This window comes from Artibeus jamaicensis, unplaced genomic scaffold, assembly GCF_021234435.1.
Source record: "Artibeus jamaicensis isolate MK-2021 breed Jamaican fruit bat unplaced genomic scaffold, CSHL_Jam_final contig_384, whole genome shotgun sequence".
In the NCBI taxonomy this organism is placed as follows: domain Eukaryota; kingdom Metazoa; phylum Chordata; class Mammalia; order Chiroptera; family Phyllostomidae; genus Artibeus; species Artibeus jamaicensis.
This window is the reverse complement of record NW_026521810.1, coordinates 19881373-19894576: the sequence shown is the minus strand read 5'-3', so window position 1 is coordinate 19894576 and position 13204 is coordinate 19881373. Positions and strand designations below refer to the sequence as shown.

General features: G+C 38.0%; 1 pseudogene; it reads right to left on the bottom strand.

Moving 5' to 3' along the window:
- Positions 1 to 12787: 12787 nt before the first annotated feature.
- LOC128627330 (uncharacterized) lies at positions 12788 to 12913 on the bottom strand (annotated as a pseudogene).
- Positions 12914 to 13204: the final 291 nt, after the last annotated feature.

The window sequence follows — 13204 nt, the reverse complement described above, 5'->3', positions numbered from 1 at the left end:
AACCCAGGGAGTCAGAACAAATCAATTTTAAAAGCTGAAGCTAACAAGAGGAGTCTCACGAACAATGGGAAGACAAAGAAACAATCCCCAAATGAAAGAAAAAGCAGAAGCCTCAGAAAGAATGTTGGATGAAATAGAAGCTAATCAACTATCAGATAGTGAATTCAAAGCACTGGTTATCATGAAGTTCAAAGAGCTCACAATGAGCTACCAGAAACTACAGGGGAGCCACAATGATCTCACCACGAACTATATCAACATGAAAAAGAAAATAGAAACTATCAGCAAGGGACAAGAGGAAATGTAGAATACAATTTCCAAATTGAAGAACACAGTAGAAAGTTTCAAAAGTGGAATTGATGAGGCAGAAGATCGAATTAGTGAGTTGGAGGACAAAGTAGAAGACATCTCACAGAAAGAGCAAGAAAGGGAAAGGACGCTCAGAAAAAATAAAGAGGGATTAAGAGAAATGCGAGAAAATATGAAACGTAATAATATCTGAAAAATAGGGATACCAGAAGGAGAAGAAGAAGAACAAGGGATAGAAAACATATTTGAAAGAATAATGAGAGAAAATTTTTCTAATTTGATGACAGAAAAAGTCACACAAATCCAGGAATCACACAGAGTCCCAATGAAGAGGAACCCAAAGAGGCCCACTTCAAGACACATCATCATTAAAATGGCAAAATTCCAAGACAAAGAGAGAATCTTAAAGGCAGCAAGGGAGAAAAAAGAAATAACATACAAGGGAGCCCCAATAAGGTTAGCTACTGACTTCTCAATGGAAACACTCCAAGCAAAAAGAGAATGGCAAGAAATATTCCAAGTACTGAGAACCAGAGGCCAGCAAGCAAGGCTACCTTACCCAGAAAAGGCTCTCAATCAAGGTAGAAGGCCAAATAAAGACCTCCCAAGACAAAAGAAGTAAAAAAGAATATGCCTACACCAAACCAGCCTTACAAGAAATACTAAAAGGACTGCTTTAAGGAAAGGAAGGAAAAGAGAGAGAGACAGAGAGGAACACAGGTACAAAAATGGCAATGAATGAGTACCTATCAATAATAACCTTAAATGTAAATGAATTAAATGCTCCAATCAAAAGACACAGATTAGCTGAATGAATAAGAAAGCATGAGTCACACATATGGTGCCTATAAGAGACCCACCTCAGGACAAAAGACCATCACAGACCAAAAGTGAAAGGCTGGAAACAAATTTTCCAAGCAAACGGATAAGAAAAAAAAAGCTGGGGTAACAATTCTCATATCAGACAAAATAGACTTCAAAAAAAGGGCCATAAGACAGACCCAGAAAGTCACTTCATAATAATAAAGGGAAGAATCCACCAAGAAGACATTAACATCATAAATATATATGCGCCCAACATAGGAGCACCCAAATATATAAAAAAAATCGTAGAGGACTTCCAGAAAGATATTGACAGCAACACAATTACAGTAGGGGATTTTAACACCCCACTATCAAAAATGGACAGATCTTCCAAACAAAATATCAACAAAGATACTGAGGCATTAAACAACACCCTAGATGAAATGGACTTAACTGATTATATTAGAGCCCTTCATCCCAAATAAGCTAAATACACATTCTTTTGAAATACATATGGAACATTTTCAAAGAAAGGCCACATGATAGGACACAAAACGAGCCTCAACAAATTCAAGAAAATTGAAATCATACCAAACATTTTCTCTGACCACAAGGGGATGAAACTAGAAACCAACCCCAAAGAAAAAAACCCAAAACACCCAAAATCATGGAGACTGAATGGTATGCTATTAAACAACAAATGGGTCAAGAATGAAATTAGGGAAGAAATAAAAAAAATTTATGGAAACAAATGAAAACGAACTTACAACAACCCAAAACTTATGGGACAGAGCAAAGGCAGTCCTGAGAGGAAAGTTTATAGCAATACAGGCCTACCTAAAAAAATGGAAACATTTCAAACAAACAACCTAACCCTACACCTGCAAGAACTCCGGGAACAACAACAAAGACAGCCCAGAGCAAGTAGAAGGAAGGAAATAACCAAGATGAGAGCAGAACTAAATGACATAGACTAAATGTCAATGACACAATTCTAAGGATCAATGAATCTAGGAGTTGGTTCTTTGAAAAGATAAACAAAATAGAAAGCCTTTAAGTAGGCTCATCAAGAAAAGAAGAGAGAGGACCCAAATAAACACAATCAGAAATGATAGAGGAGAGATTACACCACAAAAATAGAAGATAATTGTAAGAAATTACTATGAAGAACTGTATTCCAATTAATCTGAAAACCTAGGGGAAATGAAAACATTTCTAGAAAAATTTAATCTTCCAAAACTCAGTAAAAAAGAAGCAGAAAACCTGAACAGAGAAATAACAGCAAATGAAATCGAAGAAACTCCTATCACACAAAAGCCCTGGACCAGATGGTTTCACAGGAGAGTTCTACAAAGAATTTAAGGAAGACCTAACCCCTATTCTTCACAGAATATTCCAAAAAATCCAAAATGATAGTAAACCCCCAAATTCTTTTTATGAAGCCAGCATCATCCTAATTCTAAAACCAGACAAAAACACAACAAAGAAAAAAAACTTTAGGCCAATATCGCTGATGAACATAGATGCTAAAATACTCAACAAAATATTGGCAAATCGCATCCAACAATATATCAAAAAGATCATACACCATGACCAAGTGGGATTCATCCCAGGGATGCAAGGATGGTTCAATATTTGCAAATCAGTAAATGTAACACATCATATAAACAAAAGCAAACAAAAAAAACCACATGATCATATCTATAGATGCGGAAAAAGCTTTTGATAAGGTATAACACCCATTTATGATAAAAAAAAAAACCCACTAAGCAAAGTGGGAATAGAGGGAGCATTCCTCAGTATACTAAAGGCCATATATGAGAGACCTACAGCCAATATCATACTCAATGGGCAAAAACTAAAAGCTTTTCCACTAAGATCAGGAACAAGACAAGGATGTCCACTTTCACCACTTCTATTCAATATAGTATTGGAAGTTTTAGCCACAGCAATCAGACAAGAAAAGGAAATAAAAGGCATCCAAATTGGAAAGGAGGAAACAAAACTGTCACTGTTTGCAGATGACATGATAGTGCACATGGAAAATTCTATAGATTCTACCCCAAAATTGCTTGAACTAAGTAATGAATTTGGCAAAACAGTGGGTTACAAAGTCAATATCCAGAAATCAAAGGTATTTTTGTATACCAACAACAAAACAGCAGAAGCAGAAATCAAGGAAAAAAATCCCATTCGATATAGCAAAAACAAAAATAAAATATCTGGGAATAAACCTAACCAAGGAGGTAAAAGACCTGTATACAGAAAACTACGCAGCCCTGAAGAAAGAAATCAAGGAAGACACAAACAAATGGAAACATATACCTTGTTCATGGATTGGAAGAATTAACATCATCAAAATGTCCATACTAGCCAAAGCAATTTAAACATTCAATGCAACACCTACTGAAGCAACAATGGCATATTTTACAGACATAGAACAAATGCTTCAAAAATTTATATGGAACCATAAACAAGCCCAAATAGCAGCTGCACTCTTGAGAAAGAAGAGCGAAGTAGGAGGGATCACAATACCTGATATCAAACTGTATTATAAGGCCACTGTAATCAAAACAGCCTGGTACTGGCATAAAAACAGGCACATAGACCAGTGGATCAGAACAGAGAGCCCAGAAATCAACCCAACTCTCTACAGTCAATTAATATTCAACAAAGGGGGCAGTAACATAAAATGGAGTAAAGATAGCCTCTTCAACAAATGGTGTTAGGAGAACTGGACAGCTACGTGCAAAAAAATGAAACTTGAGCACAGACTTACACCATACACCAAAATAAATTCAAGGTGGATAAAAGACTTAAATATAAGCCACAAAACCATTAAAGTCCTGGAGGAGAACATTGGCAGGAATATCTGAGATATTTCGTGCAGCAACATTTTTACTGATATGTCCCCTAGAGCAAGGAATATAAAGGAAAGAATAAACAAATGGGATCTCATCAAAATAAAAAGCTTCTGCATGGCTAAAGAAAACAGTATTAAATTAGAAAGACAACCAACTGTATGGGAAAACATATTTGCCAATGATACCTCACACAGAGGTTTAATCTCCAAAATATACAAAGAACTTACACAACTCCACTCTGAGAAGACAACTAACCCAATTAACAATTGGGAAAAAGACTTGAACAGACACTTCTCCAAGGAGGATATACAGAAGATCCAGAGACACATGAAGAGATGCTCAATATTGCTAGCTATCAGAGAGATGCAAATTAAAACCACAATGAGATACCACTTTACACAAGTCAGGATGGCTATCATAAACAAAGCAACCAACAACAAATGTTGGAGAGGTTGTGGGGAAAAGGGGTCCTTAGTTCACTGTTGGTTGGGATTGCAGACTGGTATAACCATTATGGAAAACAGTATGGAATTTTCTCAGAAAAATAGAAATTGACCTGCCTTTTGACCCAGCAATTCCACTGCTGGGATTATATCCTAAGAATCCTAAAACATCAATTACAAAGAACCTATGCACCACAATGTTCATAGCAGCACCATTTACAATAGCCAAGAGCTGGAAGCAACCTGGGGGCCTGTCAGTAAATGAATGGATCAAAAAATTGTGGTACATATACACAGTGGAATTCTATGCAGCAGAGAGAAGGAAGGAACTACTACCCTTTGCTACAGCATGGATGGAACTGGAAAGCATTATGCTGAGTGAAATAGGCCAGGTGTTGAAAGACAAATACCATGTGATCTCACCTTTAACAGGAAGCTAAACAACAAAACAAACAAGCAAGCAGAATAAAAACAAAGACACTGAAATAGAGAATAGGGGGACAGTGACCAGAGGGGAGAGGGAAGGGAATTTAAGGGGGAAAAAGGGGGAGAGATTTAGAGGAACAAGTATGAAGGACACAGGGACAATAACTAAGGGGGGGTGAAAAAGGGAGGGAGGTAGAGAGCACGGGGAGGGGTGGGCTGGGATGGGAGAAATAGACAGAAAACTGTACTTGAAAAATAATTAAATAAAAAATAATTATCTTTAAAAAAAGAATTAAAAAAAAAAAAGAAGAGAGGCTTAGGAACCTCCAGGACAACTTTAAACATTTCAAAATTCAAATCATAGGGGTGCCAAAAGGAGAAGAGGAAGAGGAAGAAACTGAAAACTTATTTGAACAAATAATGGAGAACATCCCTAAACTGGCAAAGGAAATAGACTTTCAGGAAGTCCAGGAAGCTCTGAGAGTCCCAAAGAAATTGGGCCCTAAAAGGAACATACCAGGACACATCATAATTAAGTTTCCAAAGATTAAAGATGAGGAGAGAATCTTAAAAGCAGAAAGAGATAAGGAGAGATTTATTTACAAAGGAGTTCCCATTAGACTATCAGCTGATTTCTCAAAAGAAACCTTTCAGGCAAGAGGAGGCTGGAAAGAAGTATTCCAAGTCTTGGAAGGCAAGAACCTACACCCAAGATTACTTTATCCAGCACAACTTTCATTTAGAATGGAAGGGCAGATAAAATGCTTCCTGGATAAGGCGAAGTGAAAGGAGTTCATTATCACCAAGCCCTTATTATATGAAATGTGAAAGGGACTTATTTAAGAAAGGGACTTATCTTAGACTTATCTTCTAAGAAAAAGAAAATTAAAAATATGAATAGTAAAATGACAACAAACTCACAGTTATTAACAACCAATCCTAAAACAAAAACAAACTAAGCAAACAGCTAGAACAGAAACAGAATCATAGAACTAAAGTTCACATGGAGGGTTATCAGTGGGGGAGTTCGTGGGGAGAGAAGGGGAAAAGGTACAGAGAATAAGTAGCATAAATGGTAGGTAGAAGATAGACAGGGGGAGGTTAAGAATAGTATAGGAAATGCAGAACTCAAAGAACTTGTATATATGACCCATGGACATGAACTAAAGCAGGGAAATGTGGGTGGGAGGGGGTATGCAGAGTATAGGGAAATAAAGGGGGGGAATGGGACAACTATAATGGCATAATCAATAAAATATATTTTAAATAAATAAATAAAGCAACCTATGTATAGCACATTACCCAATACATGGCATAGTGTGTCGACACTGGCTAATCTCTGTATGGGAGTACTGCACTGGGATGAGAAATACTAAGATAACTAAGATAAACTTAGACTTTTGCTGATGCTATGGACAGGATTTATTTGACATCAGAGATGTCAATAGACTTTAAGTAAGTAAAAGTCCAGCTCCAATTGACCACTGTTGTCTGCCTGGGTTGCTGTAATGAAACAAATTCTAAAGCTACATTTGGGCTGAGTAAAACAGACTCCCTGATAGAGTAGTACTTTCCACTATGGGTTTTAATTAGGAGAGAGTTAGTAGACATTCTCCAAATGTGCCTGCTGGGGCAAGATGTTATTTTATGTTTCTTCTACTCCTGTATTTGATTCTGTACCACAACCTTTCATCTGTGAAAGAAGACAGTAAATGCAAATAACTCTGGAAGAAACAGTACAATACTTTAGTCAACTCATTTAGTAATGTATGTGTACCTTTGCAATTAGTTACCTTAAAGATATTATCAGGATGGTGCAATACTTACAATTAGACATGGCTGTGGGTGCTTTATTAAGATTGGTTTGTAGTTGTACTGGTGCTAGCAATTGCAAATGCATCTCTAGTCACAGAGCATCTCATGTTGGGTATTCCTAATATAAACATTAACTTGGAAATGCACAAGTTACCAGGAGCTGAGTAATAGCATATCTAGCAATAGCATATTGATTTCCCTGTCCCAAATACAACTTCCCTATTATGGGCAGTATTGCTAGGATGGTTAATCAAGCTGTCCTCTTCTTCCTGGTTATGGTGACAGTCACATAATCAATCTGTGCCTAAGGATAGGTCTACCAAAACCAAATGTATTTACTGTGCTAAGTCAGAGAACAGTTCATAAACAGTCTCCAAGATGTAAACCCTCTACCTTTATTTTAAGCATATTTGCAGTGTCTTCATCTGTGAATGTAAATACCTCTATGGGGGGAAATTTGGCAATATGTATCCTAACAGACCCATTTAGATCTGACAATTCTAAAAATTTAACCTGGGAAAATAATTGTAGATATATACATAGATTTATGTGCAAGATAATTCATTATGGTATATTTAACTTTCTTTAAAAACTTAAATTTCTTGATAATGGAAATAGAAAAAGTTTATGATAAACCGTATGACATACTAGTCATTAAATGTATATATTTGACTAAACTGAATGACAGGAAACTCCTCTGATACAATATAAATGAAAAATATTAGGAGTTCTGGCCAAGACGGAAGTGTTGATAGAAATACCTCACCTCCTCATACAATGAAAAGAAGAAAACAACCAATTAGGGAAAAGAAAAACAGAACTGCCAGAAAAATGAAACTGTATGGAAGTCTGACAACAAAGGAATTAAAGAAGAAACATTGATGCAGACTGGTAGTAGGGGTGGAGATGGGCAGGTGGGGTGGAGAGGACATGTGGCAAGGTGATGGCTGGCAGACCTGGCAGATAAGGCAGCTGGCAGACTGGTTGGTGCCACACTTGCTTGCAGATAAACTGGGAGGAACAACTGTGGAGACAGACCACACAATCCAGAGTTCCAGTGAAGGAAAAATAAAGCCTCAAAACCTCTGACTGCAAAAACCAGTGAGGGTTGTGGCAGTGGGGGAAACTGTCAGTCTCTTGGAAGCACGAGAAATGAGCAAAGGGCAAGAGATGAACAAGAGGCATTTTCCCCTCTCTGATCCCTCCATCACATACAGCACCACAAGGTGGCGAAGTGAGTTGCCCTGCCCTGGCAAATACCTCAGGCTGTGCCCCTTAACATGTAACAGGTGCATCAAAACAAAGAAATAAGGCCCAAATAAAAGAAGAGATCAAAGCTCCAGAAAAAGAACTAAGCAATGAGGAGATAGCCAACCTATCAGATGCAAAGTTCAAAACACTGGTAATCAGGATACTCACAGAGTTGATTGAGTACAGCTACAAAATAAAGGAAGAAGTGAAGGCTACACAAAATGAAAAAAGCAAAATATACAGGGAACCAACAGTGACAAGAAGGAAACCAGGACTCAGATCAATAATTTAGAACAAAAGGAAGAAACAGACATTCAACTGGAACTGAATGAAGAAAGAGAATTTTTTTTTAAAGTGAGGAGAGGCTTAGGAACCTCTGGGATAACTGTAAATGTTGCAATATTCAAAACAGAGGGGTGCTAGAGGGAAAAGAGGAAGAGTAAGAAATTGAAAACTTATTTGAAAAAATAATGAAAGAAAACTTCCCCAATTTGATCAAAGAAATAATTATACAAGTCCAGGAGGTTCAGAGAGTTCCAAAGAAGTTGGACCCTAAGAGGAACACACCAGGACACATAATAATTAAGTTTCCAAAGATTAAAGATAAGGTGGGAATATTATCTTTAAGCAAAGAATGTTTAAATTCTTATTTATGCATTATCTTTAATGCATAAGAATGATAGCAAAGCTGTAATTTAGAATGGAAGGGCAGGTAAAGTGCTTCCCAGACAAGGTAAAGTTAAAGGAGTTCATCAACACCAAGCCCTTATTGTATGAAATGCTAAAGGGATCTATCTAATAAAAAGTAGAAGAGTAAAACCTTACACAGTAAAATGACAACAAACTCACAGCTATCAACCACTGAACCTAGAAAAACAAAAACAAAAACAAACTAAGCAAACAACTAGAACAGGAACAGAATCACAGAAATAGAGATCACGGGGAGGGTTTTGAGTGGGGAGGGGAGACAATTGGGGAAAAGGTACAGAGAATAAGAAGTATAAATGGTATATAGAAAATAGAATGAGGTTAAGAATAGTATAGGAAATGGAGAAGCCAAAGAACTTATATGTATGACCCCTGGATGTGAACGCAGAGGGGGAATGCTGGAGGGAATGGGGGTACTAGGCAGAGGGGGAGAAAGGGGAGAAAAAGGAATGGGACAACTGTGATAGCATAGTCAGTAAAATATACTTAAAATTATATATATATATGTACATATATAATTATAAGAAAGAAATAAAGGTTTAAACATAAAAATATAAAGTATCCATAAACATGATGTGTTTTGGAGAAATAGTTAACTTTTTTTTCACTCCAGGTGTGGAAAGTGTCTGGTCTACGGAATACCTCTGTGGTCTGGACTCTGCTTTGGAAGAACTGACTATGTACAACCCTCAGAAATTAAAGTGTACAGTCTAAAGTGGGTTGTTTCCTGTGCCCTTTATTGTTACAGCTTCTTCTGGAAATAGCATATTGATTTACCTGTCCCAGATACAAGTTTTCCACTATGGGCAATCTTGATAGGCTATAGATCGAGGTGTCTTCTTTCTGGTCACAACGGCAGGCACATGATCCTGTCTAGGTCAGCTGGACATTCTCTCATACATTTGGATTATGAAAAAAAGAATGACAAGCATTAATATTGACCTGACCTCTATAACAGTGGCCTGAAGGAACAAACCATTACTTTTTTGCTACCAAAAATCCCGTTGCTTCACTGTCCTCATTTTTCTGGACTCAATATTTCAGCTGTTCCTTTAACCTTCATCTAACTTTCTAATGTGTATTTGTTAATGTTAACCACGCTTGCCTTCTGTGTCTTATAATCTGAGTCATAAATTGATACAGTAAACAGATGAGCAGTGTGCCATGTAGGTAGTTGGAATTTTAGACCCAGGACCGGTGAGGTTCCTGGGCACTCCCAGGACTCCAGTCTTCAACCTCCTTTGCTTCTGGGTCTGAGTTCTGTCTTTATTTTTTGTTGCAAGTTGCCAGTCCTAGGACGCTGCTTCGAAACTCAGCTCCCTTCTACTCTTTTTTCCAGCAAACACATTGCCCACAGGGGAAGTCCTACGTCATGTTTGTTAAAGGAACCCGACCTGCACAGCTCTTTCTGTAGTGGCCTCAGAGATGTCTGCACTGATTATCTGCAATGGGTGGCATTATCATCAGAAAGCAAGGTAATGATGTTATTGGAATTCATTTTTTATTTCAGTGCAAGAATCATTTGATGCTCATGTAAAATAAATTGATTTTTTTCCCTAGTGGGAATTATTGTTTCAATGCTTGACATTTTCTATTCACAGGCTTAAATTCAGTGATAGCACAATCTCTAAATAACTGTGAAAAGTCTCACCTTGACTTGTTTTTTTTCTTTTTGGAAAAGTTTGGTACAATAGGTCCTAAATTATACAAGAACACACTGAAGCAATGATACAACACAATAGGACCCTAACAAAAAAGTTAACTAAATACTCCAATGCCTCAACCAGGAATGTTTTTTCTCTTAGTCCTTTCAGTCATTTCTCTTAAAGCTCAGTTCAAAATCTGATCAAGCATAATATAAATAGAAAAAGAAAGAAAAAATCAATTTTGTATTTGATAGAGAGAACCAGGCTAGATATTTTTCAATATCTTTTTAACTGTGTAATTTTTGTCAAGTTGTGTAACCTCTCCCAGAACCGGTGTCCCAACTACTATCTATCTATGTATCTGTCATCTATCTTTTTATCTCTCTAGCTACCTATAATAACTACATAAACATAAATATAGATATAGATATATAGTCATGTAAATTTTTGCAAGGATTAAATAAGGTAATTTGGGTAATGTGTGCAAAATATATCATATATGGGAAGGGGAACAAGTATGCCATTCACAATGACCACTGCCTAGCTGGTGGGGTCCTCATTATGGAGAATATACTTGCCACAGCCCATTTCAGCCAGAATCTATACATGGAACAGTGGTCACTAGAAGAACTTGTATGGATAGAGCAGAGAAACAGGTACTGAGGAAGGTATAGCTGGCTCAAGTTACAGCCAGGATACATTCATAAAATGTCACAGGTAGGACTTCCACCAAGATGGAGGCGCAGGTGGGAATACTTTTCATCCTTGCACAACCAAATCTAAAAACAACAATATTTAACAATAATAAACATAACCAAATCACACAGAAAATCAAATATGGAGTCCAGACACAACGTACCACTCAGCTAAACCGGTGAGAGGGGTGAAACCAGCAGTGGTGCCAGTCGGGCAAAAAAGATCCGGGTGGTGCACAGGCAGCCAGGGGCGCAGATCCCAGGTGCGGGTAGCTACGGGTGGAACCCAGGGAAGAGGCGCTGCTGGCTGTCTGCAGTCAGTCGCACATTTGCACGCAGATAAACCAGTGAAGAGGCGAGCGTTGAGACAGATCTCGCAGGCCCCAGTGACTGGCACAGGGCGGCAGACCTGCACATTTGCGCTCGGATAAGCAGGCTGGGGCGAGCAGTGAGGTGGACTGGGACCCGCCATTGCTGCCTCTCTGACCCCGCCCCCACGTACTGAGTCACAAACCAGCGACCTGGGTGGCCCCGCCCTAGTAAACACCAAGGTGCCTCTCCTCCAACGTAACAGGCAAAAAGGGATCAAAACAAGGCTCAAGAAAAACTCAGAGCCCCAGAGCCAATAAATCTAAGTGATGTAGAAATAGCCAAACTTTCAGATGCACGGTTCAAAACACTGGTGATCAGGATCCTCACAGAACTGGTTGATTTTAGTCACAAATTAGAGGAGTATATGAAGGCTAAACTAATTGAAATGAATGGAAATGCACAGGAAACCAATAGTAATGGAAAGGAAACTGGGACTCAACTCAAAGAAATGGACCAGAAAGAGGAAAAAAATGACCAAACAGAAAAGGATGAAGAAACAAGAATTTAAAAAAATAAGGAGAGGCTTAGGAACCTCCAGGACATCTTTAAACATTCCAAATCTGAATTATAGGGGTACCAGAAGGAGAAGAGGAACACCCACAAGTGGAACACTTATTTGAACAAATAATAAAGGAGAATTTCCCCAATCTGGCAAAGGAAATAGACTTTCAGGAAATCCAGGAAGCTCAGAGAGTCCCAAAGAAGTTGGACCCGAGAAGGAACACACTAAGGCACATCATAATTACATTAGCCAAGATTAAAATGAAAGAGAGAATTCTAGAAGCAGCAAGAGCTAAGGGGACAGTCACCTACAAAGGAGTGCCCATCAGACTGTCAGCAAATTTCTCAAAAGAAACCTTACAGGAAAGAAGGGGCTGGAAAGAAGTATTCCAAGTCATGAAAACCAAAGACCTACAACCAAGATTGCTCTATCCAGCAAAGTTTTCATTTAGAATAGGACAGATAAAGTGCTTCTCAGATAAGATCAAATTCAAGGAGTTCATCATCACCAAGCCCTTATTATATGAAATGTTAAAGGGACTTACCTAAGAAAAAGAAGATAAAAAAGATGGACAGTGAAAGGACAGCAAACTCACAGTTATTAACAACCACACCTAAAACAAAAGCAAACTAAGAGGACAGCTAGATCAGGAGTGAACCATAGAAAGGAAGATCACATGGAGGGTGAGCAACAGGGGAGTGGGAGAAGGAGAAGGGGGGAGAAGGTACAGAAAATAAGTAGCATAGATGGTAGATAGAAAATAGATAAGGGGAGGGTAAGAATAGTAGGGGAAATATAGAATCTAAAGAACTTGAGACATGTGTTCATGAACTAAAGGGGGGAGAGTGGTGGGAGAGGGGTGTGCAGGGTGGAGGGGAATGGAGGAGGGGAAATAGAACAAATGTAATGGCATAATCAATAAAAAAAGTTAAAAAATGTCACAATAGCACAATATGAATCCCATTCATAGAACCAATATACAAAAATGGTAAACTGTTCATTTGGACTCCTATAAATGTAAATATTCTGATAAGAACAGATACTACACTTGATCTTAGCCAAAAGGCGGAGAAGCGATATATAAATGTAAGTATTCTATTAATGAGTATGTTATTTTTTAGACACCATGTTTATTCATTTGCTTGTATCATCTCATTTATTCTTCATAATAACCCTATATAGTAGATATTAATCCATTTTTCAGATGGGAAAACTGAGGCTTAGAATGGTTGTTGAATAATCTGATCAAAATCGCAGAGTCTGGAAAGTGCCTGCACTGTTGTGGAAAAACAGTTTCTTGATTTCAGCACATGGCTCTAATATAAACAAAGAGCAAAATCTGAGGGCAGAATTCATCACAGACCTCCCC